Here is a 26,283-nt window from a genome sequence, read left to right as displayed (position 1 = left end):
GGAAAAAGGCCTTTTGCCTTAGCAGAAAGAGAAAGAGCCACCTTCTTTATTGCTTTCTATGCTTTTCTGTCTCATCTTTACATCATCTTCAGGTAATTACCTGAAGGTCTTTTAACATTACTAAGTTCACTAATTTTTCCTGTGGCTCAAAGTTTTATTTAATTAAGCTGCTTATAGTTAGATATTACTGTAGCAGTAATCAATTGCCCAAGCAGAGACATGTGTTGCCATTTGGAATGCCCTAAGGACCTGCCATAGGACTGGCAGGTGTGACACAAGAGGCAAATTGTTGCTCTTCTGGGGCAGCAGTGGTGATATTGAGGCATCTCACGTGAGACCAGACCCTTGCATTTAGTCCATAGCCTACACAATTTTCTTGGCTTCTTGTGTGGCCACAGGAGAGGCTCTTTCAGCAGATGGTTGTGAGTGCCTGCCTTAGGCATGGAGACAAGTCAGTCATCCCTGTAAATTATTTGTCCATTCTTTTACCAGAGAGTCTAGGCAGTGAGGTAACTTCAGGGTTTCTAATTTGAGGAAGACAGACAGAAGTTGGTTATGGTGAATCTTGTCCTTTGAGAACAAAAAAATATAGAAATTATGGGCTTTTAAAATGAAGAGCTTGATTTCATAGTATTACTAAGATTTATTGCTATAGATGAACTGTGGGAAGTCCCAGGGATGAAACCAGCTAAATCTCATGGTTAATTAAAGGTGTATCTGAAATCTGAATTACTATTTTTTCCTAGAATTAGCTGGTATTTAAAGAATTATGGAAAGGCTTTTATTTGTTTAACCAACCAGAGGAATTTAACTCTGCAGTGTAACTGGAAGATAAAGATATCTCTTTATATTAAGCCATTGCTCTGTTTTAAGCTGGCTTCTCAGCTGTCACCTTTCTAAAGTAGAATTTTTTGCAGCTGTGATGATTTGGGCATACAAATGAAGCATACTTTGTGAGTGGTAACATTATATTATCTTTTTATTAGACTGCTACTGTAGCAGGAAAAAACAAAGGAGCATTCAGCCCACAACCCACTCCTTTAAGGTCTACAAGCTTCTCTATTTTCTTCCATTATTTCAGTACAGCTATTAAAAGATACTACCACTTCTTCCAAGACTAGCCTCATTTATTACTGTCTTAAGGAATGCAAATCTATTAATAGTGGAAATGAGGTAAGGAGGTCAGGATCGTGAACAGAACACAAGATATAACCTTTAGAGTTCTCCCCGTCTCATTTCAATTAGACACAAAATGATAAAAAGATTCCTTTGACATTCTAAAGCAGCACAGGAAACAGCAGTGCAGTTTAGTGAGATATGGCTTTCAGTGCCATTTGAATGCCAACAGCAGGATCCTGAGGTTCAGCCAAGTTATTCAGCACAAAGCTCCAAGAGGTAGGAAAGGACTGGTTATGCCACTGTCATATATCACAACAGGCTCACACGGGGTGGACAGACACATCCTGCACCAGAGAAAAGTCCCTTCCATGTCTTATGGTGCAAGTGAAAGGCCTGTGGAGTGCAAAGCATAATGAAGTCCAAAACTGGAGCTTTCTCAGTGGTATAAATATAACTCTTAGCTTTATTTCATATCACCTTGGTTTACCCTTTGAAATAGACATCATTACTTATACAGAGCCCCTCACTGTAGATTTAGGGTATTCTGGCATTTGGCAACAAAACAAGGGTGGAAGCAATGTATTACTTGGTTTTCATTTTAAAAGCTTTAGAACCCTTTTAATAAAAACAAATTTGCAGTGACCAGCTTTTGAGTTAGCTCTGCCAACAAAGAATTTACAACTAAGGAGACTGAGGGCATTACCTGGTGAGGCTCATCCTGCAACACTCAGAAAAGCCTGTACAAAGCCATCTGCAGGATATTAGACATTAAAATGAGATTTAATCAGCATGTAATGGCTTAATAGCTGTCTTTTGGGCTTGGAAACTGAAGTGATTTTCTGCCCCTTGGCTGTTTTGACATTGGTATTTTGATGCTGGTATTTTAAATGTGTGCAATGATAACATTATTCTCTTCATACTGGAAAATCTTCTGTATAATGGCCACAACCTGCTGAACTATGAATATTTATTTTTTTTTTCTTCCCTGTACTTCTTTGCTTGCTTCCTTGTACATGTGAGAATATGTATGTATAGTTCTTTTCATATTCTTTCCATAGACTACTTTAGGGCAGGTTCTGGTATGCCAGTGATTTCTGGCCCACAGGGTGAATAAGATTTTGAACAGTGAATACTGTCTTGTATGTGCTGTTGAAGTTATGAAAAATTTAACTTTTTTTTTAGTTAAAATGATTTTACAAGGTTATTTGCTGTTGAAAAAATAAGTTCAACTAATAATAGTATAGCATGTTAAAAATATACCTTCCCTAAAATGTGCCATATAATAAAACATCATTTATTATTTTTAGCTCGGCTCACATATGGCTATTTATATTTATTTATATTGCTGTTTCTTTAGAAGAAAGCTTGTCACCATATCTTGATTTTCTTCAAGTACAGCCCTTAGATAGTAATGTTTGCTGTGGAAACAACTTGAAAAAAAGTGACATATCACTTAAGTGTAACCTTTTCAGCTGAGATCAGAGCTGTGCATCTGGAATATCTTAAAGATTTATTGATAACAGTAATCTAAAAAAAGTTAGATACAATAATATGTAGCATTATGAATAATAATGCTCTAAGCGTTCTGCTGTTATTTGCCTCCTTGCTTTCTCAAGCAGGAGCATCTGAACAATATGAATTTTAAAAGAATTTTGCATTTCTGGAGAAGTCTTTCCTTGACCATTGCGGGGCTTCAAGATGCCATTAGAAACTGTATCAGGGCACGAGAGTTCATATACAGCCAGCATAAAAGGTCACTTCAGGAAAATCTCTCTCATGTGAGGTCAATATAGAAGAGACTTGCTGTGGCAGGAAGAGTTCAAACCACAGAGTAGTGATTGTGCTCATACATTTTCTCTTATAAAAGTCAGGAATTTTTGATCTAAGGATGGTAGGACTATTTGCCTTATGTGTGTGTATATAATATGTGTGTGTATATATATAAAATTTTTTGGGGGGGTGTGAATATATATTTATGTAGGTATGTAATAATCCTGGTAAATCTGCTACTTGTATCTGAATGTGCTAAATGAGCAGTTCAAGCCAACTATAAAAAATCAGAATAACAGGTTTACATTGCATGTCTATATGAAAACTTTCATTAGATTTTTTTGAGCTCACTCAGATGATACAATGAAATCTGAAGAAATGTTGATGTTGGTTGTGTATTGCTTAGGTTAACTTAATATATTGTCTTTTGGAGAAATGTCTAATCAATATGTCTAATTGATAGACCAATGGCCAAATGATCCTAACACATAATTTGCTCAAAACTCCTGAGGAGTTAAATGGGCACTCGCTTAAGGCACTTACCTTCTAATCCATGATCAGTGATAAAATTGAGCAGAAAGTTTAAGTCTCTGCAGAGTCAGTGAACTGATATAAATATAGTGGCTATTAGTACTTCTTGTGTCAAAAATATTGGCACAAATAAAATCTTCCTTTATTATTGCAATTTCTTGGTAGCAAATGTATCAATTAAAGCTTAGAAATCTTCAACAAAAGTCAGCTCCTGGATGATAACACGTTTCTCTGATCTACTAGCAGTAGAAAACAGCTCAGCAGTGACATTGAAGTTATTGTTATCCCATGTCTTCATCCAGATCTGCTGAGGAAAGGTAGAACAGTCAATGACTTGGTGAGCTGGAAACAAACTTTAAAAATTAAAGTGAGCCAAATACACTAAAACACTGAGTGAAGTGATGGATTCTCTATATCTTGGTAAATTTAATCAAGTCTGAAGGCCTTCTGGGATATATTTGGGCAAACACCAATGTTGATAGCAACCTAGAGGTAGGAGGGGAACTGTATGATTATTTCAGTTTATTTCAGTTATGTATTAACTGATCTTTGACACTGCAGTCATGAACGTTATGTACGTCAGAAAAAAGAAAACCTCAGCTGCTTCTGGAAATCCATCTGTGAAATGCACAGTTGTACAGCAGATAATATCTCAGTATGGGGCACCTTGTTCTCATTCACAATTGACTGTTCCCATGTATCATCCACAAAATCTCATGGGCATAATAGAAATAGCAGGAGTCAGAGCTTATCATGGCCTAAAACCATGGTCTTGTGGTCATGACTAATAAACTACCTGTATGAGAGCATTGAGTCATATCCTCTGCAAGGCTCTGCAAGACAAGAGGTTGTTTGCATCATAGCAACTGCCATGTAGCCAGCACAAAACAGAACAACACACTTGTCATCTTAACTGCCACCAGAATAACTTTTTTTGATGTGCTGAAGGTGTCAGCAGAGCTGTGTTTAGGTGAAAAGTAATAGATTGTGTCATGGAAGACAAGACTGGATGTAATTACTTTATTTAAAACTCATGAAAATATGAAAGGTAGCATCAAAGCTGTTCATTTTTTACAAAGAGAAAACAGTCTGCTCTCATCAAAACTTTCATAGGCTCAGTGACAACTGCTTGGCTACTGGGCTGGTTCTAGCAAAAGCTTTGTCTTTTCCTTTAATGTATGATCCTTACAGATCCAGGAGTTTTTCTTGGGAATTCATGGTGGCATGGGTGGTTTAGTGGCTCTTGACCTTTGTGGTATTGCCAATGAGATAAACACTGCTTAGGCAGACTTCAGATAGAGCTTTGTATATCATTTTTTGGCTTTTTAGTCTCCAATTGTTATCTATTTTTTGTTTTGTGTTCCTTGCCACTGGCTGCAGAACCTGAACTCTTCCAGTGACAGGCTGTTGGCTACACCTGCTGAGATATTTGCATGGAGGGGCAGGAGCTCAGCCTTGTGTCAAGATCTCATCAGTACTTTAGGAGAACTCCCTCTATCTGAAAAATCAGGTGTTTACCCCAATTTTATATGCTCCAAGAGAGTCCCTGGTGAGGGAATGAAAGTCTGCAGGACTGCAGCAGTACTTGATTTGCTTTCATTGTCTACAGGAGTGCAGACTTTTTCAGAACAACCAAATGCCAGCTACATAACTGCCAATGGTGCAGGTTCTTAGGGCATCCCCTGAATTATTACTTATCCTGTAACAGTACCCAATCTCCTTCCACAGCACTGTTCTTTTGATCAAAGGAATCACATACTAGTAGAGAACCAGTTCCAGGAGCTTACTAGAAGTGCCACAGTTTTGAAGGCTTTAATAGAATGTTCATGTGTTACATATCTATGCTATGCTGTACTCAGAGGTTTTTCTTCATGCAGCTTGCAGAAGTAATGATTGTTTAAAACTGTGCCAAATATGTTTGAATAAACCACTTCTCTAAGGAAGCCACTCTGTAGTTATACAAAAGAACTGAACTTTCCCACAGTACCTCAATAAGAAAAAAATGCTATTTCTCTACTTATTACCCATCTGTAAGTTGCTAAAGATGTTATTTGCAAGTTTGTGTATAACTCTTGCCTTTAGGAAAATTTTTCCCTTCTTTCTTCTATTACACAGCTGAGAAGCATGGAAAAAAGGAATACATTTGGTATCCATTCACTGCTTCTCAGATATTCATTTTGTAACATACTATATTACTTCTCAAAGTTTAGCATTCAGTGAACTAGCAAGAGTGGTTATAAATATTCTTTACTGAGTATTTATGATCTCATGGATGGATTTCATATGCATAGATGCATATGCAATATGCCTACGTATAAATTATGACTGAAATATAGATGCTCTGTTATTTGTTCAGATAGTTAAAAAGCCAAGAAAATTCATATATTCCTGTTAATATTGTTTCATCTGTTTCTATACCTTACAGTAGATTGTTCTATTGATGTTGTTCCACATTGTGAAAACAGCATATATTGCCTAGGCAGCTGCTGCAGGAATCATCTAAATGTGCATCCAACAATGACTGCCCTATGTAAGTGCTAAATATAAAATTATTACTCACATGCAGCCTAGCGTGTGAGGTTGACCCAGGCTGGATGCCAGGAGCCCACCAAAGTTGCTCCATCCTCCCCTCAGAAAATGTAATGAAACACAAATGGGTCAAGATCTGGGGAGAGATCACTCACCAGTTACTGTCATAGGCAAAACAGACTTGACTTGGGGAAATTTTAATTGATTACCAATCAAACCAGAGTAGGATAATGATAAATAAAACCTGAATCCTATATCACCTTTTCCCCATCTATCATCCTGACCTTCATCTTGAGGTCAACTTCACCTCTGAATTCTCTAACTACTGCTGCCTCAGTGGAAGAGTGGGATAAGTAATGGGGGCTGTGGTCCACTCATTACAAATTGCTTCTGCTGCTTCTTCCTTCTCAGGGGGACAGCTCTTTACACTCTTCCCCTGTTCCAGCATGGGTCCCTTATGAAGTCACAAGCCCTAGCAGCAAACCTACTCCAGGGTCGGCTCCTTTCTCCATGGAGCCACAGGTCCTGTCTGGAACCTCCTCCAGCATGGGCTTCCCATGGGGAAGCCTCTTTTGGGGCATCCCCTTGCTCTCACCTGTGGTCCTCCAAGGATTGCTTCTCCATGGACCACCATGGACTGCAGGGGGACAGCTGTCACCACAGGCTGCAGGAGAATCTCAGCTCTGACACCTGGAGCATCTCTTCCACCTCCTTTTCCACTGACCTTGGTGTCAAGGTTGTTTCTCTCACATATTCTCACTCCTCTCTCTGCCTGCTGTTGCTCATGCAGTTTTCCTGCTCCTTCTTAAATCTGTTACCCCAGAGGTGCTACCACCATGGCTGATGGGCTTGGCCTTGGCCAGCAGTGGGTCCATCTTGAAGTTGGTTGTCATGGCAGATAAGGGAGAAGCTCCCAGCAGCTCCTCACGGAGCCACCCCTGCACACTCTGTCACTGGTAGCCACTGCTACCAAAACCTTGACACACAAACCCAAGACACTGAGTTAAGCTGTATTTTGATAGAAGACAATTTTAGTGTTGGCCTCTGGTCTTTATTTTTTCTTGTTTTTCCAAGACATTACACATCAGAGAGGTTCCCTCCATGTGCCATCTGTTTCCTTGCAATTGGGAATGGTAGAATAATTTTCTGAAGAATTGCTGACAAGATGTGGCAGGGGAACAGTAATCCATAAGAGTGAGATTTCTCATTAAAGTCACTCAGCTCATCTGTGATACAGTAAGCTCTTGATTTACACTGGTCACCTCTGGAGCAGGGAGGACAGTGACTGCTAAGTTACATTTTTTATTGCACAGGCTTATGGTGAGGTTCTTGACAGTAACTGGGACTGCTGTCAGATCAGTTTTCATGGCACAGACACTTATCTAAGTGAGATTATTCTAGTTAGACAGTTTCTCATGATAACAGATGTCATCATAAATGCCTCTTGACCTTAGTTACTTCATGATGTCTTAATGTTGGCTGGCTGTTGTCATATCATTCCTTAGGCTTCTGCTAGGAAGAGCAGGTGGATGGCACAAGATCAATCATGAATTATAGCAGATCTCTTCTTTTGGCCTCTTAAACTTTTCCTGTGTGTGCCTCCTGGTCTTCTCTCATGAACAGAACCTTAGTGCAGATCACTGCTGCTACTTCTGCTGAGCAGCCAGTTTATGGCATGATGGCACACTGGACATGTCAGCCAGATGATAATAGTTGCAAGCAGACAAAGGAAATTGCTCTAGGACAATTAAAAAATTAAATATCTGCCATAGAAGCTTGGGTGGGGTGAAGAGGGTAAGGAATAAGATTGAAATGAGAGACAAGGTCACAGAGCTGGTGGTCAGAAGGGGTGTTGCAGGACACTTAGTCTGGCTTCTTGCTTAAAGCAGCACCCTGGAGGCCTCAGACCACAGGGGAGCACACATGGATAGGAAGTAGACTTGGACTTAAACAGGAAACCGAGATGTCCTCTTCCAATTGCAGAGCCAGGCCTTTCCACAGTACAGTGAAATCTACTTTTAAGTAATGATCAGCTCTTCCCTGCCCCTGTATTTCTATACATTATTTCATAATAAATTCCACCTGCCTTTTCAAGAGGGTTCTCAAAGCATTTGAGAATACAGAGAAAGTTAAGCCTCTATATAATGTGAAAAAAGAAAAGTCCTATACAATGAAAACAAGAAAGAATAGTCCATGATTACTGTGTAAACAATCAGCTGGACTAAAGAATTTAATTTTCTTATAAATGGCAGCTCCTATGCTATTTTTTTTTTATTCTTAGTGAATTAGGAGCCTTGGGGTAAAGATCTTTTCCTATCTTACACAAATCTGAGTGAAGAAGTGTAGAAGCTCATCAGCTTTCAAGCAGAATCATGTTTAGTCTTGAGCTGCTAGTTTTGTCAGGTGAATTTCAGAATGTAGGTCTGTGTGCCTCCTGGCTTAGCCACTGTTAACAAGGGAAAAATGAAAAATCTAAAGTTGGACTTCTATCCCAAGCCCTGAAGAGACTAGGAGATGAGCTTAGTTTCATATAGAAATGTAGTTAAATGATCTCAGGACATTATTTCAGCTGAATTTGTGTGTTTGGAGTAGCTCTTCCCTAATTATCCATGCCAAGGTTTGGTAATGGGGTGCTACACAGGTTTTAACAAGAGTGACTGTTTAAGGTAAGGTAGCCTGTCTTACCTGGCAGATCTGAAAATTTTTTTTTCCCCTAAAGTTTCACTCCAAATTTTGCCTTCAAAGTTGGTTATATTACCCCTTCCTTCTTGCAAATGCTTCAAGGAAAAACTGAAAATACATCTGGAGGCTATTAAGCAAAGGAAGATCACAGCACAAGGTAGAATATCTAATCAGAGTAGCTGTTAGGTAGATAAAAGGTGCCCAGCTTAAAGCAGTGAGAGCTCCAACTCTGCCATGAGGTGGTGGATGTACTGACCTGTATTAGGGTGTTCTGCTTTGCATCCTAGCATGCAGATTTGCTTTGCTTTTGTTACAAACCCTCTAGTTGGGATCCTCTGGAAACAGGGGCCTAGAGGAATAGCATGATTGGCTTCAAAGATTATTTTGTTGTGATTGCTAAACCAGCTGCATTTTTCCACTAGCTCACTATGTCAGATTGACATAAGCATGCTCCAGTGCCTAAGCACTCTTGTAAGATGCTAAGTTCAGCCAACCATCTCTTCACTCCTTAGGGGCTGAAAGAGGAGTGTCAATGGCAGACTGTGGAGGAAGAGACTAGCAGATCACCCAGAGCCAGACTGACTGCTGAGTTCCAGTCACTTAGTCAGAACCCCTTAGAACCACCTTAATAATTCAATAAGGCAGGTAATACTTTGAGCTAGGTGAATAGTGATGAAATATTCTGTAGTAGACACCTCATTAGCCTTTTTTCACAAGTATAAGCATTAGAGCAAACTGTGGTTTTGTTGCTTCCCCACGAAGCAACTTGAGAGAATGCTCCCAGAGAAAGTTCTATGGTCCACCTATGCAGCATGGTCTTGCTGCTGGCTAATAACTTCTTGCTGGCTCTTCCTCTAAGCAAAGTACCCATATGTGTGACCTCAGTCTGAAGCTATGCTCTGTTTTCCAGTATACAAGCGCCTTGAATTGAGATCCATAACTCTCTCAAAATATAATACAAAAATCTGAGTCAGCCCAATAACTTCACTTGGATAGCACCATGTAAACAGCAAAATCCTTTTTTGTTGGCTGAAATGTTGCCTAGAATCATTAGAGTCAGTGCACAACACTTGAATATGTTGATAACATGGTTTTGAAAGGCTAGTAATTTTTTGAACAAAAAATATGCAAAACATTTAAGGTATTGCATATAAAGATGAAAGATGTGTGGTTTAACGTGAAAGCTATGGTAGTAACACTGGAATGAAGGTACTGTGTCTAAAGAATGAATTAATCAAATGATTTTTGCCAACTGTTGACTTTTTTTCAGAAATAAAAAGCAAAACTATCTACTTGCAAATAGACAAGTCTAACTCATCCATAAACGCTGTCTGTGTAAATTACATATGGGTTGTTCAAAACCAAATTCTTCTTGTCTTTAATTTGCTCTTGCAATCCTTAGTATTTCTAATGAGTCTGCTAAGGAAGCCCCAAGTCTGAAAGAATGAATTTTAACTCATAATTGGGAAATAAGAATAAATTAAAAACTATCTTCAGGTTTTTTGCATCATGAACGTAATGTGAAAATTTGCTGTTTCTTATGTGATCAGAACTATGTGGATATTTGCAAGTTACATGAGGTCTCAGCAGCCTTGAAATTAACATACATGTGAAATTTTAAGAACAAAACAGTGGTCGTTGACAATATATTTATCACTATAGATCCTTTTGCTATACCTCACTTGTCTTGCATAGGCATTGGCAAGGCTGAGAAGAGCAGTTGGTGATTTCTCTTCATCTCTGTACTTGGGCCTCTCATGATGAAAGGATCCTTTTCTATACAGGAAGAGGGAAAGCTACGGCTGTTACAAATGTGCTTATTAAATCAGAATTATGCTTTCATTCAAAAATATTTGCATTTATTTGGATGTTTTTCTTGATGTATTTTTTCTGTCTGCATTGGTGTATGCATACACTTCAATTCATGCAAAACTTAAATGAACTGAGTGGAAGCCCTCAAAATGCAAATCTTACACTTTTTGAAGCTAGATGTTAGACTCATATTTGACAGTGAATATTTAGATACATACCCAAAAGGAACAAATTCATATTGCCTTTTGTCTTACTAAACATGGTCATTCTTATCCTATGATTTGTGATGATTATAAAATAAGACAAATGTCTGCATTCTGAGAACATGCTGAATAGCTGATGCAAGAAAAAGCAGTTTTGAAGAGATTTGCAACTGAAAGGTCACCTGGCAGTATGGCAACATGTTTAATGAACCAAGAGTAAGCTAGTTTAATGTGCTTTTCAAGGGTTCAGAAAAAAGGCCTAGAGTTCTCTGTGGCTGGTCTCATGGCACTGTGTTTGGAGGCCTTTTAAAATAGCCCAGGCATTGTTAAAGCAAAACTGTCCCTTCCTGATGTTCTTCACAAAGATAACTTGCAGGTTTACATCACAAATGGACATGGACTAGAACAAGTATTTAAGGTTCATGTAGAAAGCTTTACCTCATACCAAGCAGGTACAGAAACAAATACGTTGTGGCATCAGCATATTAGCATATCTAGGAGTTTGGGCTCTGATAGCTGCTGGAGAGAACGACTCTGGCTTTTTATCTTCGCAGCAGAAGGATTTTCAATGTTACCTTTGGCACCTACTGAAGCATTGATTCCTCCTGCTTTGCTAGCCTATGCAAGAGAGAAGGTGTTTGTCCCATGCTGCAGCTCCACTTAGATTCTTCCAGTCCTTCAGTTTATAGTTTGGGAGCTTAAAGGGAGTCTCTTTCCTTTTACTAGGACATGCCTGCAAGAGATTTATAATGCTTTTCTCAGGTGTTGTTTTTTGGTTTATTTTTTTCCCCTCAAATGTGTTGGGCAAAGAATGTCTTTCAAATAATATAATAGGAAAAGGCTTTGTCACAAGCAGAGGCTAAGTACATCTTATTCACTGAAGTTCTTGTCCCAAGGAGAGACTTTTATCTGAAATGCACATCCTTAGGCTGATGTTGCTAGACATCCTTAATGAGCATTTCCTTGTCAGACAGGCGCCCTGTGCTGGTCTGATTATTGGATATGGAGACTGGGATTGTTTGCACTTTGCATAATGCAACTACAGTTATTTGCTGAGACCAGTGCTATTGTCTTTACTCATTGGCTTCTTGTTGTCAGCCTTAATTAAACTCTTGCAGAAATACTCTGTAGAAATTAATCTACTACCAAATATTAAGAGAGAAGTAACATGGCTGAGGCAGAACATTTTAATTCATTGTGAATAAATCTTTCAGAAATCAAATCTTTATACAGCCATGAAGGATACAGAAGAAAAGGTAAAGGATCACATCTCCTTAAAATCCTGCTTTAAATTGTGTTTTCTACACTTAGCCAAATAAGTATCAGTAGCTTCTGATGAGTTTTCAGAAGAACAATAAATAAGAAGTTGAATTAACAACCATGGTCTAAATAATGCCATGGCAAGTATTTGCTGTTTGAGCACTGTAGAGCTTTCTGTATTCAGTATTTTCTTCTTACTTGTTCCACTGGGTGGCACAACTCCTACATTGCCTTTTTCAAAGATATCACTCAATATTTGAATATGTTAAATTATTTTACTGTATTATTTTGTGTTGACAGCTGCAGCCTTGAGTTGTGATCACATTGCCTAGCCAGAGGAAATAGGGAATTAAAGTAATTGGGAAGCAATTGCTACTGTACTGTCTTTAATCCAAGACATAACCTACACCCCCCATCCTGTCTCCCCTCATCCCTCTTCCTCCTTGTTCCAAATTGTGGTTATCTGACTTGGAACAAAATCTAATGTGTTAGGAAAACACATAGATCAGACCTTAGGAGCAACTAAAGCTTTACACAAAGTGCATTGCTTTCCAGACAGAAAATAAAAAGTGTTTGCCTCTTAATGAGAACTGTTTGTCAACCTGCATTTTAAAAATTTCTCCTGAGACCCTCATGCTTCCAGGGTGGAAGGATAAGGAAATTGTCCTGCCTTTTGGATGCATCCACCCACTGTCTTTTATTTAATCCTCACTAATGGCAAAGAAGAATTCTAGACGTACAAATCCTGTCTGCTCAGAGAAATGGCACTTAGGACTCATGACAGCACTTCTCACCACGTGGTTGCCTTGCTGATGCAGATTATCTGGGTTTGGCCTTCAATGTTATAAAATGTTCTGACAGACAAGACTGTTGCTTCACAGCTTCCCTGATTATTTGCTCTCCAGTTCTTATCTCCTTAAGGCTTTTCCTTAAAAATAACATTTAAAAAATCAGTGTATTCCTCACCAATGAGGCCACTGCAATTCCCATTTCTAACCCCATGAAGGACTTCAAACCTTCAAACTGGATGACTCCTGACATGAGCAGGCTATTCTGTTAGCTCAGCTTGTCCTCAGGCAGGGGACATGCAGTGGCACCAGCAGCACAAGCAACTCCTTTGGAGTTACACATTTGCTGCCTCTCATTATGGGTGAGTATGATTAAGGACAGAAATCCTGCAGTGTTTAAATGAAGCATTTTGTTATAGTGACAGGGATTCTGAGGTATTTCCACATGTTATCTTCTTTATTTGTTCGTCACGTGCCCAAGGAAAACCATTGTGCCACTGGGCAGTGATTGTCTCTCTGTCTGTTCTGCCTCCACCTATATTGGGCCCAGGGGTTAATTTCCGTGAAAACTGGAAGAGGAGTAGGTAGGAAACAAAGGTGTCTAAGTGAATAAAAAAATCTGGGAGACTTGGCTGTGACTAGAAAAGAGCTTTCCAAAGAAAGATCACCCTGACAGAACTCATGTTATGTATAACATTTGGCTATAGCTAATCAGTCAAAATGTACCTGAGCATCCAATTAGCATTTCTGCACTGTCACATTAGCTATAACTCTGCTTTCTAGCTGTCTCTTGCAGGATGCAGCTGGAAATATTGCTGCAGGAACTGGGTCATGACAGTAGGGGACAAATCTATAAGAAAACCATTTCATTAGTTATGCTACTCATGCAGCAGCTAATTTTAAATGAAGAAAATGTCTTACTAGTCAGGTTCATGTAAATCTTTAGTGCAGGAGGTTTATCCTTTTATCTTTAAATACATGTTTTTAACTTTTCAAGTAAACATGGTTGGGCTTTGTAGATTTAATTTTCATTTGCTGAAATCCCACTACAGTAGGGTTAGCTCCTTTGTAACTATAAGATGAGCAAGGCTGTAAGGATGTTCTATATGGCAGGTGACAGCTTCAGAGCAGTAAATCAGGATTATATATTGAGGCTTATTAATTTATCCATTTAAGCAAACTTCTACAATTCATTTTTGTGTCTAGAGTGCTTTAAATTTTCTGCTTTCTTTTTAAGCTACAGCTGTGCCCCCAGATCTCTATACGCATGGGATAAATTCCTCTTGACTTCAGCGGAGTTCTACCAGCCAGAAATTTTGCTTCTGGCCTTCTTTGGGATTTAAATGGTGTGTGTTTGGAAGAAAATGTCAGATTAGACTCAGGAGAAAAAGAAATATGAAGAATATCCACGTGTCTAAGCTATGGACAAAAAAAGGAAAGTAGAAACTGGTGCTGAATTATTTTAACTTAAGTTACGTTTTATATTTGCTTGGAAATTCAAATGTGTCCTTAGCTTTCCCAGGTCTGAAGCATTGTTTTGGACAGCAGATATTTATGAAAAAGCTGATTGGAATAGAAATTTTTAGCATCTTTTATGGTATGTGTGGTTTTTTGTCCTAAAATAAAACATGGCACTTTTAGGAGAAATAAGGAGACTATTTTAAAAAAAAAAATCCAGTAAGAAATATCTTTCTTTCGTTTCAGTAAGAAGGTCTCAAAGGAGAGTTTTGCTTTCCTTTTACGGAAAAATATTACTACAAATGTGAATTTTCTTGGCAAAGAACTTTGTTTTCTTAATTGTATTTAATATCTGTGTTGCTCCTGTAGTTCCAATCATACTGATGTGTCCTGATGCGATGTCTGTTAATCAATGTCCTTGCTAGCTCTTGCATTATTAGTTCCCAGTTCCTTATTAGTGTTATTCACAGTTCATTATTAGTGCTGCAGCTCCTGCTGAAGAACTGGGGCTCTGGAGGGCTTGCACTTGGTTAGGTTGCCCTTGCAGATGCCAGGCAGAAATTTCTCAGGCTCTGTGAGAGCTCTGAGAAATGACAGAAATGAAGTTGTTAGGACCTGTGTGTCTGTGCAGTGGTGAATGATTAAAGGGTGACCAAGGCGGGGAGCAGATGGCACCCTAAGTCAGAATGCATGTCTGTGAAACAGGAGTGTGGCAGGCTTGCCCAGGGATTGTGATAAGGAGAGGAATGTTTCCCCTGTGGGCACTCCAAGGCTGGATGTACTCTGGACAACCTTGTTCCTCTTTTGAAAACAAGACCTGTAACAGTGAGAAACAAGGATGTGTGTGTGAAAGGAGAGGTTCTGTATGAATGAGAACCTGCAGGAAACATGAAAGTTCCTCATGCTAGGTGCTCAGACAAAAACAGGAGATAAAGTTGCTTCCACATGTTTTCTTTGATCTATTCTGGTCTGGGTTTTTCTCTCTTATTCTTTTCTGAGAGAGAACAGAGCTTCTCATCCCCTTAGTTTTTCAAAATGCATTTTTCCTGCTGGCAGTACCAGCTGTGAGCATGTAGATTGTACCAGTAGAATCCCCTTTTAGTGATTGTTTTTTGCTATGTTTATGGAAAATATGAAAACTATGCTGGCCAAAACACTCTTTCCAAGGATAAATGTGTCTTTATTAACTGATCTTCTGAGCACTACCTACAGCTTAGTTTCTCCTTCAGAATCTTTGGTTTGGAAAGGAGGATCAGGCTTTTGCTCAGTGCACACAGCAATCCCAATGGCTGTAACTTGGAACTTTTTTCTGCTCCTAACAAAATGAAATACTTTGCTCTATTTACTACATAAGACGTTTTCTTTATGAACTATTATCCGAAAATAGCACATATCTTATCCAACAGAACAGCAATGAATGCTCATAAAACCAAGTGAGAGTTCATGATCATTTGTGGCTTCTCATTAGGGTGTGAATCAAATCCTTTAAACCCTAAATTGTTGATTTATTTCTTCAAGCTGTTTCTCTAGCTCTGATGCTCTCATGCCTAGCTAGATGCATCATTAGCCTCAGCATAAGGACTTCAAATAAGGCAGTGCTGTGAACTGGGTTGTCTGGTTCCTTCTAAGGGCTTGCCTACTGCAAAACACAGAAAGTGTGGGGGTTTTCCTTCAGATTTTAACTTTACACTCTGAGTTGCACGGGTGCCTTTAGTATCAGTAGTAACAAAGAAAAGCAGTAGATGATTAAAAATTATTTTTCAAGATAAAATTACACAACATCAAACTCTGTTTAAGAATACTTATTGAATTGCTTCTACTACCTAGTTCCAAGTATGCAATATTCAACAGCAGACAAATTCTGTATCAGTTACAGAGGAAGGAGCAAGTAATGGAAATCTCATACAATTAAGAATAACTGTTTTTAGAGAACTTTCTGCATGGAACTGAGCCATTGGCTTATGCTCTCTTGGGCAGTTCCAGTGCCATCTATAAGGAAGGAGGGTTCAGGGTCCAAGAATGTCTGTCATGAGAACTGACAGTTTAGGGTATGTTGGGTATGTTGTGTCTGTATGTTATGTTTGGTTTGCAGTTAAATGTAGAAATTTCTGCTATTTTCTCACTAATACTGTTGTTCCTTAGACCATCTATCTCAAAGTGAATTTTATCTGCATCACGTCTTTGATGGCAAGCATTTCCAAGCAGAAAGTCTACTTCTCTGCAGAAATAGAAGGCCCATAAGTAAATGAAACTATAAAAGCAAAGATACAGAAGGTACATGGTAGACCTTGAAATAAATCCAGCCTCTGTGGCACCAAACTGGTGGTATCTAGATGTCTTATCTGCTGGATTATCCTGTAGAAGGCTTTTAATGCCTACAGCTTCGCAAAGTACAAAGTGAAGACTGAAACAGGGCTGTGGCAAAAAGTCCAGCAAACAAAAGAGGTGTTAATGCCAGCCATAAATGATAAGAAATATGGAAGTTGTAGTGATTCAGGTCATGTAAGGACTTGCAGACAGAGATGCAGGGAGGAGCTTCACAAATGTCAAGCATCAGAATGTACTGAAGAGAAAATAAGCTTTGATTGATTTTGAATGATGGGTTTGATGTCAATGACACCAGAAGAGCAGAAACACTTAGCTTTTTCTGTATTGGTGTTTTTACTATTTTCAATTAAAAAGATAAATAAAAGGAGTAGAGGTGTTGAGAAAAGCAACTGACATGGCAAGTTATCTGCTTACTTACTGGAGAAGAGTTATGAAACCAGTATTTGAAGGAACAAGAGGCATCTTTAAGTATATATAATTTTTTTAAAATGTGAATGGTACTTCCACAGCACTCACATTGGCTTGTGATTACTACCAGAGGTAAAAAAAAAACTCCAGACTGCTAAAGGAAACAAGGATGACTGAAAGAAAAGTACTAAACTGTAAACCAGTCTCTAAAGGAATAGGCAGTAAATTAAGTGGGACAAAACTAAAAAAAAAAAAAAATTGCTGGAGAAAACTCTTTTAGTCCTGCATTTAGTAATGTAATTGGTGCTGTATGTGGATTCTGTGTTTTTCCTGTACATATCTGCTTGAAAAATGGGGAAGAGAATGATCTAATACATGTCTTCTATTTCCATATTTTCACATCAGTTTACCCACCCCATAACTCACAGAAACATTTTTTCCAGTGCTGTTCCCCAGTGGCACAAGACACATGACTCTAAATGTACCAAGGACTATCTTTCTGTATCAGTATATTAGGTGAACCTGATACTTTATTTAAAGAAAAAAAAGTGTGGATGAAAGAACTATGAATTCAAGATGTTAAGGTTAATAGGTCACAATCTAACCTAAATAAAACTCTCAATGAGAATTTAGCCTGGGCAAGGACTGTGGGATTTAGCCTTAAGAGAATTAACAAGGTACATCAGGTCTTGTCACTGTTGTGGTTGCCAGAAGCCTGTCTGGACAGTGTCCAGAAATACATTCTCAATCACAGCAGATTAAAGCAGCTAATGCAGGAAATTATGTGTGCTGTTTTACATTGTCTGTTCTGTTATCTGGACAGGTACAGTAATAATCATACAGAGAAAATAAGAGGGAAATATCCTGAATTATTTTAATCAGCTGATGTTTTTCTCATGTATTTCTTTTCTGAGAAAGTAATTATTTGCATGTAATTGTTAGCTGAGTTTTAAAAATCCCGTTATAGTTCTTTCTTCACCTTGGGAATCCTTTTCAATTTTTTAAAGCTCTTGTGGATTCCTCCCGCTTAAAAAAAAAACCCTCATAAAATGTTTACAAGTCTTGTTTATATTCCCATAACATTTTTCATTATGCTGTGACAGCTTCACTGAAAAATTATTTTAATTATCTCAAAATGAATCGCACAAAGAGAGAATATGAAAATATAAATCTTATGTCTGACTGTACTTTAATTGCTTCAGCTAATGAAAGAGGCATGAGATATCTACACAATGCAAAAGCTAAATTGCATCAACAATATAACCAGTATTTGAAATGTGCTGAATTCCTAGTACTCACTCTGCTTCAGTGGGAAGATATGGGGGCTGTACCTGGTTTGCAGTGCTTGTTTTCTGCTTCTGGTATGGCAAACTAATTTCAATGGGAAATGGTACTGAAAACACCTAATAATTATCTCTTCTGCTCTCTAGGTCAGCAGCATGGAGACATTAATGAACAGAATGAAGTAAATTTATGTTCCAGAAGCTGTGGGTCCTCTCCTGCAACCTGTCCACAAGAGATCAGTAATGTGAGTAGTTTTTATACAGCTGTAATGGGAGATGATGCTTGTATATGGTATTAAACCTCATCCATAAAATGTCCATTGATTATAGTAAGTAACCTAATTCTACCAAAAAATTGACAAAGCAAGATAAAATGGGCACCAGGAGGCAATAGAATGATTTTAAATATATACACACATAATGGGTCAAATCTGTAGGTCTAATTAGGTATTATTTGTTCCCATAGGAGAAATGTTTGCCTCATCAGATCCTAACCTTGTGATCTTTGACAGAATCTTATCCGAGACATTGCACAGAGGCATTTTATTTTTACAAACTTCTGAACTTTCAGCTATTAGAAGCTCTTGGTTTAAGGTGATGGATTTAACAAAGGACAAGAGTATGACAGAAAAGCAGTGTTTGAACTCTTACTTTGTCAGTGACTCTTCCACCAACATAATGCAGGAATGCTGCAAGGTTATTAGCCAACAAATCTCTCCTCTGTAGTCTAAAAATATCTCCCAATTGGGTGCCTCCGTGAAATGCCATGTGTTATAAATGGCAAAGCTGATTTCCAACTTACAGACATAGTGAGGAAGGACTGCAGGAGCTTTGATATTTAGCAGAAAGGTAACAGACATGTTGCCACACACGTAGCCAGCCCTAAGTAATTGTTTTCCTCCCTTGGATTAGATGCTTCTTATCTTATGATAATGTCATAAATCAAAGTCTTGCCATTTCTCACCATTGTCTTTAAAGGGTTGTGGGGGTTTTTTTCTGGTGATTTTTTTAGTGTTGGGATAATAGTCTTTAATAATCCTTCAATCTCAGAGGGTTTTCCTTTGGTTCACAAATATTGCACTGAGTTGTAAATCTGTGTGATTAGTGGCAGGCATTAACAGAACAGGCTGACTCAGGAAATTAGTAATGATTAGGAGAGGCTTTCTCTTAGGTCAAATCAGCAGTGACAGGACATTTTCCATCTGATGGCTGGTTTAGGTTTGTACAGCTGGGGATGCTTTGAATTCATGCAGCACATGGCCTCTGCCACTGGGAAGTTTTACCTGCTGTGTTTCCTACAGTAGCAGTTTTAGCCAGTGTAGCAGTGGGCCAGATTTGTCAGTAGTGTAAATTAGAATAATACAGCACTCGCTCCTGCCAGCAGCTCTTCTGATTGCCTGTGTCTCTCACACCATGACACTGAGACATTGAGCCAAAACTGGCAGACTTTTTCTGGAAAAACTAATTTATGTGTTGTTCATGGGAGAAAAGATGTGGACATTGGTAATAAATGCTCTCTCTCGCATCCAATAAAAACATGCAAGACAATATTAATTTCTCACAGTACATAATCAAGCAAGATGCACTATGAAACCAGGATATAAAGTGTGTTAATACCCAGATATGTTATTATTTATAACTGTTAAATATTTTTCTCCCAAGAATGTCTTTTCTAGTTCCGATTTTTTTTTTCTCTACTTCCCACCTTGCAGTCCAGCATTGCATCACTTTACTGTATTGCCTTAACCAGAGTGATAATCTGGCTATTTGTCAGTGTGAACCCCCTTCCTACAGGGAGCATCATTATCTTCCTCTCTTCCATGGTAATGTGATCCCGTGAGAGTAACCTCTCATGTGCTATTGAAGCAATACTTAAGCTGTTAATGGATCTTCCTGTTATTTTGTTAGTTTCATTTAGATATCAAGTATTATAAATACAGAGTTCATATGTAAGTCAAATGAACTGGTAGTAATTTCAGGAGTTATGTTGCAGACAACAGTTACACATACATGTCAGATTAACCAGCCGATTTTAAAATCTCATTGAATGAATAGGAGTAGATTTTCTTCAATTGAACATCTAGCTTGTAAATTTGTTTCAGTTGTTGATTCACCTAAGGAATGTCCCACCAGTGAGCAGCAACATCTGTATTCTTTCTTTTTAAACTAGCTAGATATTATTTTCTGTTCATCAAGCCTTTCAGGGCTTTATAGTCTAGGCTGTAGCTTGGAACAAATAGTTTAGAATCTGTTATTGTGTGCTTTTGCTGCTAATTCTGTTTAACTATAATTGATGTGTTTACTTAGCTCCCTCCAGTGACTTGATGAGCAAATAAGTCCATGGTGTGCTATCATTCTATATATTGCAAAACAAGTTACCAGAAAAGGCAAGATCTGTTCTTTAAGATGATATTATATGTAGCATTCTGCTACAGGATGACTAAATACTATCTGCTAAACCCATTTTAGAATATAATAAACAGAGCATCTAAGATTTACCACACAATTCTACTATTATTTATTGTCAATACTTTTTTATCCTTGGCAGAATTAATGCATTAATTTCAACATCAAGTGGGAGTGGAGAAGCTCCACACTTCTGATAGAGGATTAGTATTTGTAGGAGAAAAAGGAGGAGGTTCAGACTCTGAATTCATTTTATGAGCTGGATTGAAGATGCTCCTTCAGTCTTTGTAATGATATGCAGAAAAATACTAGCTACGGAAACAAAAACTGTTAGGAACTGTATCCTGAGGAAAATCTGTCTGCTTTTACTAATGTTAGGCAGAATAAATTTTACTGAGCTGGGGTCCATTTGTGAAAATGGTACCATTATGAGAAATATATTGTAAGAACAACAAATGCAGTTGTTTATGAGCTAAATTGAATCAGGAATGCTCTTGGAGCTGAAAAGCTATGGAGAAGTCTGTGCAGAGAAATTGCATCAGTGTTCATAATAGGAGCAGGAAAAAATGACAGTATAAAGAAAACTGATTAGATTCTCAGAGGGAACTTTTAGTCCCATTGAAGTAAATGGAAATTTTGCAGCTGATTTCAGCTGTAGCACAATTTAAATATGTGAGGATGAAGCTTTGGGAGAGTTTCTTTAGGTTTGTGTCCCCCCCACTGAAAGTACATCCTTAAAGACTGTAATTTTAGAGGATTGTGCTTTCAGTGTGAAAATAGATTTTGTGGTTTTTTTAAAAAATTTCTTAATACCCCACCCCAATTCCAATAAAACCAAACCAAACTCAAACAAAAAGTAGCCAAATGGCTCATGCTGAGGCACACTCTCAAGAGTTATAATTTGTTATTTGATTTTCTTTAAAATCTAGGAGGCCTCCCTCAGGACCAAATTATCACCATATTAGGCCAAAACCCTCATAACATAGTGGCAGTCCAAAGAATTCAGAGAATGTGAGAAGTTAGTGTAATGCTCCATGAACTGCAGTCAGTCTAAAGGCAGTGGCAGGAATTGAAATTCTGTCTAAGGCTGTTAGCATCTCATTTTCATGCAAAATAAAGGGAAAAAACCCTACAAAGCCAAGAAATTTTTATTTTCTTGCTTACTTCTCTGTTCTACACTTGGCTTTTCTCCTTTGCCTTACAATTTCCTGTATCTTCACTGGAAAAAACAAAGCAGAAAAAAGAGGAGAGGAATGATATGAAAACAAATTTACATTATCTTGAAATTATAAAAAGATGGAAAAATTGCTAAAAGGCAGAAATCAGGGATACAACCTGTAGGAAAAGAGTTTCAAACAACTCCAGGGCATGGAGGGTCATCTACACCTGATGTGAACCATTGTAGAGCTTGTACAATCATAGTTCAGAGTACAGTGACACAGGAGGCAGAACAAGGTCTATTCCCTGACTACTATTTTTTATAATTTACAAATACTAAAGCCAGTTTTAGAAAGTGGGGAAAAAAGCTAGTGAACATCTTTTACAAAAAAAACATGAACTATGAACTTTCTTGTGTAGATTTGATAAATCAATTCAAACAAACAATTGTCAGGAAATAGCATGTCCTGAGGTCTTGGGACTGGATTTGTTTTTTAAAGTGCTTGATGATAACATTTTACTGATTTTCTATACTAGGAATTTTATAGCATAAATTATTTCCTTATGAGCCACACAATTTTTCAGTGTGTGATAAAGTAATACAAAATGCATTTTATTCTTATTACAGCTGTCAGTGAATAAGTATGACCATTTCATGAACTTTAAACTATTCAATGGGAATTCTTGTCTGTTCCTGCATGGGGGAATTTGTGTGTCTGTGTCTATAAAGTGTAACATCTAGTTCTGCTGGAAATATTCATTTCACTGTAATTGCCATGGACCTGCATAATTTTACCCAAAGTGAAGCACTGTCTATCATTTCTATGCTTTCATGCAATCTGTAATAAATTAAGCAGGAAAAGCTGGGTCAGAAAGGTTGGCTTTGTGCTGTGCTGTGTTCATGACAAGAGCACTGCTCATTTGTAACTCTGGTTCCAGAGGGAATATTCTGTGTTTTGTGTCATTGTTCCCAGAGCTGGGGAGTCACTGCCATGCTCAGAATATCTTGCAGCTTCAAGCTCCCCACAGTTGCTACTGGTACAGCTCAGTCCTTCTGACAGCTCTACAGGCCAATGGCAGCCACCATCAGTGTGACCTATCTGCTGTCCCTTGGGGGGATATTGGGGACCTCTTTCTCCTTTGCTCTCTGCTCCTGCTCTTCTCCTATCAATTTAATTGTTCAGGCAGGACAGAGCTGGTGCTGGGCATTGCACTTGGGCACTGAATGCCAGGCTAGGGCCACAGAGGGCTTGGGAGCCCAGAGTTTGAGAGCATGGCTCTAATCCATGGGACACAAGTCTGGAAATCAGATCAGTGATGAAGCAGAGGCACTCTTTGTGCCTCAAGAAAAAAACTTGTCTTCTGTACTAGCTCACACTGAATCCCCAGGACAGGTGGTCTTGTTCGTGTTAGAATGAGGAACTCCACAGCAAGCTTTGTGGGCAGGAGCACCCCATTGCATATAGCCAGATCTGTGATGAGTCAGATAATGCAAGAGCATAACCTTTTCATCAGCAAGTGAAGAAAAATAAAAATGGGCCTCCAGTTTGTAGATCAAACTACATCTGTGTAAAAACAGCATAAATGCATTAGTTCATTTGGCCAGTGAGACAGAAGAATTGTTTATACTGGAGTTGTTACAAATAAGAGTTTAGGTTTTGGTTTTTTAAGGCTGACAAATCAGAAATGTCACCCATCTGGAGTATTACATTTTGATCACAGAGTCAGAATGCTAGAGTCCTCTTGCTAGGTCCTCTGAAATGAGAATGTTGCTCTGTTGCTAGGTCTCTCTGAATCTGAGTTTCTGCTTTTATGTTATAGTTTGCTCATGATTAATAAAATGTTGTCTCTCTTTCTGGGGAGAAATGAACAGATGGAGGAATCAACTGATCTGATTAACTCGGTGTGTACATATACTCAGTCAACAAATCATCACAAAGTAGGAAGGATCATGCTCAGATGTTACCTATTTTATTGCACAATCACTTACTAACTATGCTGCCAAAGGGTGGATTGACTAAGGAAAGTTTATTGTTGTATGTGTTATTTATCTGCTTTTTCATTCACAACAGGTTTAATTTAAAAAATCCAGTTTTGATAAATATTTATTCAGGATGCTGTTATTAAATGTAAATGTGGCATTTTGCATAATGTCAGTGTTAACATTTTGGATTAAGATTTTAAAGAGAAGTAAACAAATCATGAGTATTTCTTAGGAGGCATTTATGTGCTTTTCATTTCAATAACACCAAGTCAGCTGGTAAAATTGTGTGGAAAATAAGTCTCTGGGACATGTAAGAAATGGCTCTGGAGCATATTCAGAGTGTCTTTGACAAGTTTAGGGTTGCAAAATCCAGCAAACACCTCACATAAAGTAGCCTGAACACAACAAAAGACTAAAAGAAAAATAATCCTTGGCTGGTAAAGTAAACTGTATCATTATCTAGTTCACCCTATGCCATTGTTAGAGGGGAAATGTCTCACAGGGAGAGTCCAACACCTGGAGCTCAGCTGTCAGCCTTGGGGATAGGGAATGACCCGAGGGAGGTGTGAGAAAACAGAGCCATTTTGGGGCGGCTGCGCTCAGCCATGGCCAGCAGTGACAGAATCATTAATCCTGGGCAGGTCTCATGCAAGTCAGGGCACTTTAGGCTGCTGCCTCTGCAGAGAAAGCAGGCCCAGACAGGCTTCTTTGATGCAGGACTGCATGCACAGAAAAGTACAAGGCAAGACGAAGCCTAAAAGGAGGCACGGTGGCTCAGTGCTACAAAAATGTGTGCAAAAAGTGATGACAAGCCTGCTTGGCTGTTTCTCCTGTATGCAAGGAGGCAAAAACTGCACCTGAAAAGCCATCATGGATATTTTTGAATTTCCCAAAAGATAGATATTTCGTGATATCTCTTTGCCATAATTGCAGGGTCTGCAATCCTCATGAATTGCCAGCTCCTGTGGATACAGGAGGCTGCACAAGCTGACAGTCAGGGCAAACATCTATGACTGGTTTTGCTTGATTTTTGGAGATTTGAAACATTAGTGCAAGTGCCTGTGTATTTTGATTAAAAAATGCATTACTCAGTTTTGTTTGTTCAAAGATGTTTGCAGCCCACTTTGAGCTCACAGAGTTTGGTGGGGTGCTCCTATCAATTTGGTAGTAGGGGTCTCAACTCCCAGCTTTGCCCCTAAAGTGCCCATATGCTGGCATGGGCAGTTCTAAAGCTTGACCTTGTGGGGGACTCAAGGACACAACAAGCACAGCCCTGTTGGGTATCCAGGAGCAGAAAAGGCACACGTCCAAATGGAAGATAATTCCTGGGCATCACTAGGTAAACTATGTTTGGAGGACCGTGACTGAAAGAAGAAATGCTGTGTTAGAGGGCAGTTCTGAAAATGGGATTTTCGCAGCCTAAACTACCCATTATATTGTTTCTAACCTTGAACAAGAACCACCCACAATTGATTGAACACTGAGCACAGCTGGAGTCATAAAAGACATTTTGCTTATCTATTTCTAACTTCTTTGCATCAGCCCTGCAGAAAGGTGATTTCCCTATTGAATGACAATCAGGCTACATTGCTATTAATAGAATTGAAGAAGAACACATCTGCTCTACCCTCCCCTCTCGCTGTCAAGGCTATGCACCTAGGAGACAGCAAATGTTTCTGTTTACTAATGGAAAAGTACCTGGACAGACCTCACTTACCCTAGGAAGACTAAAAAGTGGGCCACAGGCTCTTTATAGATAAAAAAGAAAGCCTAGATAGAAGGCAAACAAAACCAGCTATGAATCAATACAGGGAAAAGAAAGGAAACATTTGTATTATCTCTACTCATCCCTATTAATTCTAGACAAGATGAACTTTCTAGACAGCTTTCCTGTGTTCCTCAGAAGGTCTGTGTAGAGGAAATGCACAATTTCCCCCATGTTAAGCTTTCTAAGAGGACAAGAGTTTCTGGGGTTGAGAAGTTGCCTCTCCTGTCTAGCCTGTCTCTCTCCAGGTACTCTCTGTACTACACAATCCCGAATCATTGACAAAACCCCTCTTTTTGTGTATGCAAGGAGACAGTAGCCATTTGGAAAAAACATGGTATAACAAAAAATGAATTTCATTTCATGATAAATGTCTCTTTAAGTAGCTCTTTCCAGAAACAACCTTCAGAGCATGCAGTTGGTGAGGCCATTATCATTTGAAACAGGGAAACTGAGGCAGCTCTTTGCAGTCCTTTCATATAAAGTTGTAAGCAAAATCCCTAAGATGTAAGAGGCATCATTAAAAATTACCAAACGTGATAATTGCTGTTTATTGTTTGTGTTGCCTGAGAGCTATAGTGATGAACAGAGCTCTGCTTGTGTCTGTGCAAACGCTGTGTGATCTTACAAACACATTTTGAATGCACTAAGCACAATGATTTGGTTCAAGGACAATTTAAACTTTCACCAGCTTCTTCAGCAGGCTTGACTAAAGGTTCCCTGACCTCCCTGGGATAGGTAGGATTGCAAAGATGATCAGAAATTATATGTAAAATAACAGTCTTATGTGCACAGTTTC

The 26,283-nt window shown here is 38.6% G+C and overlaps 1 long non-coding RNA gene across 2 annotated transcripts in view; it reads left to right on the top strand.

Annotated features, from left to right (window-relative positions):
- The first annotated feature begins 18,317 nt into the window (after positions 1–18,317).
- The window catches only part of LOC141729497 (uncharacterized), a 41,990-nt gene continuing 34,024 nt past the window's right edge, over positions 18,318–26,283 (top strand). Inside the window, exon 1 of one of the 2 annotated variants that reach the window (XR_012580998.1) lies at positions 18,318–18,416. This is a non-coding gene — a long non-coding RNA (uncharacterized LOC141729497). Of the gene's footprint in view, positions 18,417–18,902; positions 19,021–26,283 lie in introns of those variants that run through there. The other variant, XR_012580997.1, reaches the window with a different exon arrangement.

This window comes from Zonotrichia albicollis, chromosome 7, assembly GCF_047830755.1.
Source record: "Zonotrichia albicollis isolate bZonAlb1 chromosome 7, bZonAlb1.hap1, whole genome shotgun sequence".
NCBI lineage: Eukaryota > Metazoa > Chordata > Aves > Passeriformes > Passerellidae > Zonotrichia > Zonotrichia albicollis.
Note: the sequence above shows the minus strand (reverse complement) of the source record. Positions and strands in the feature narration are given on the sequence as shown.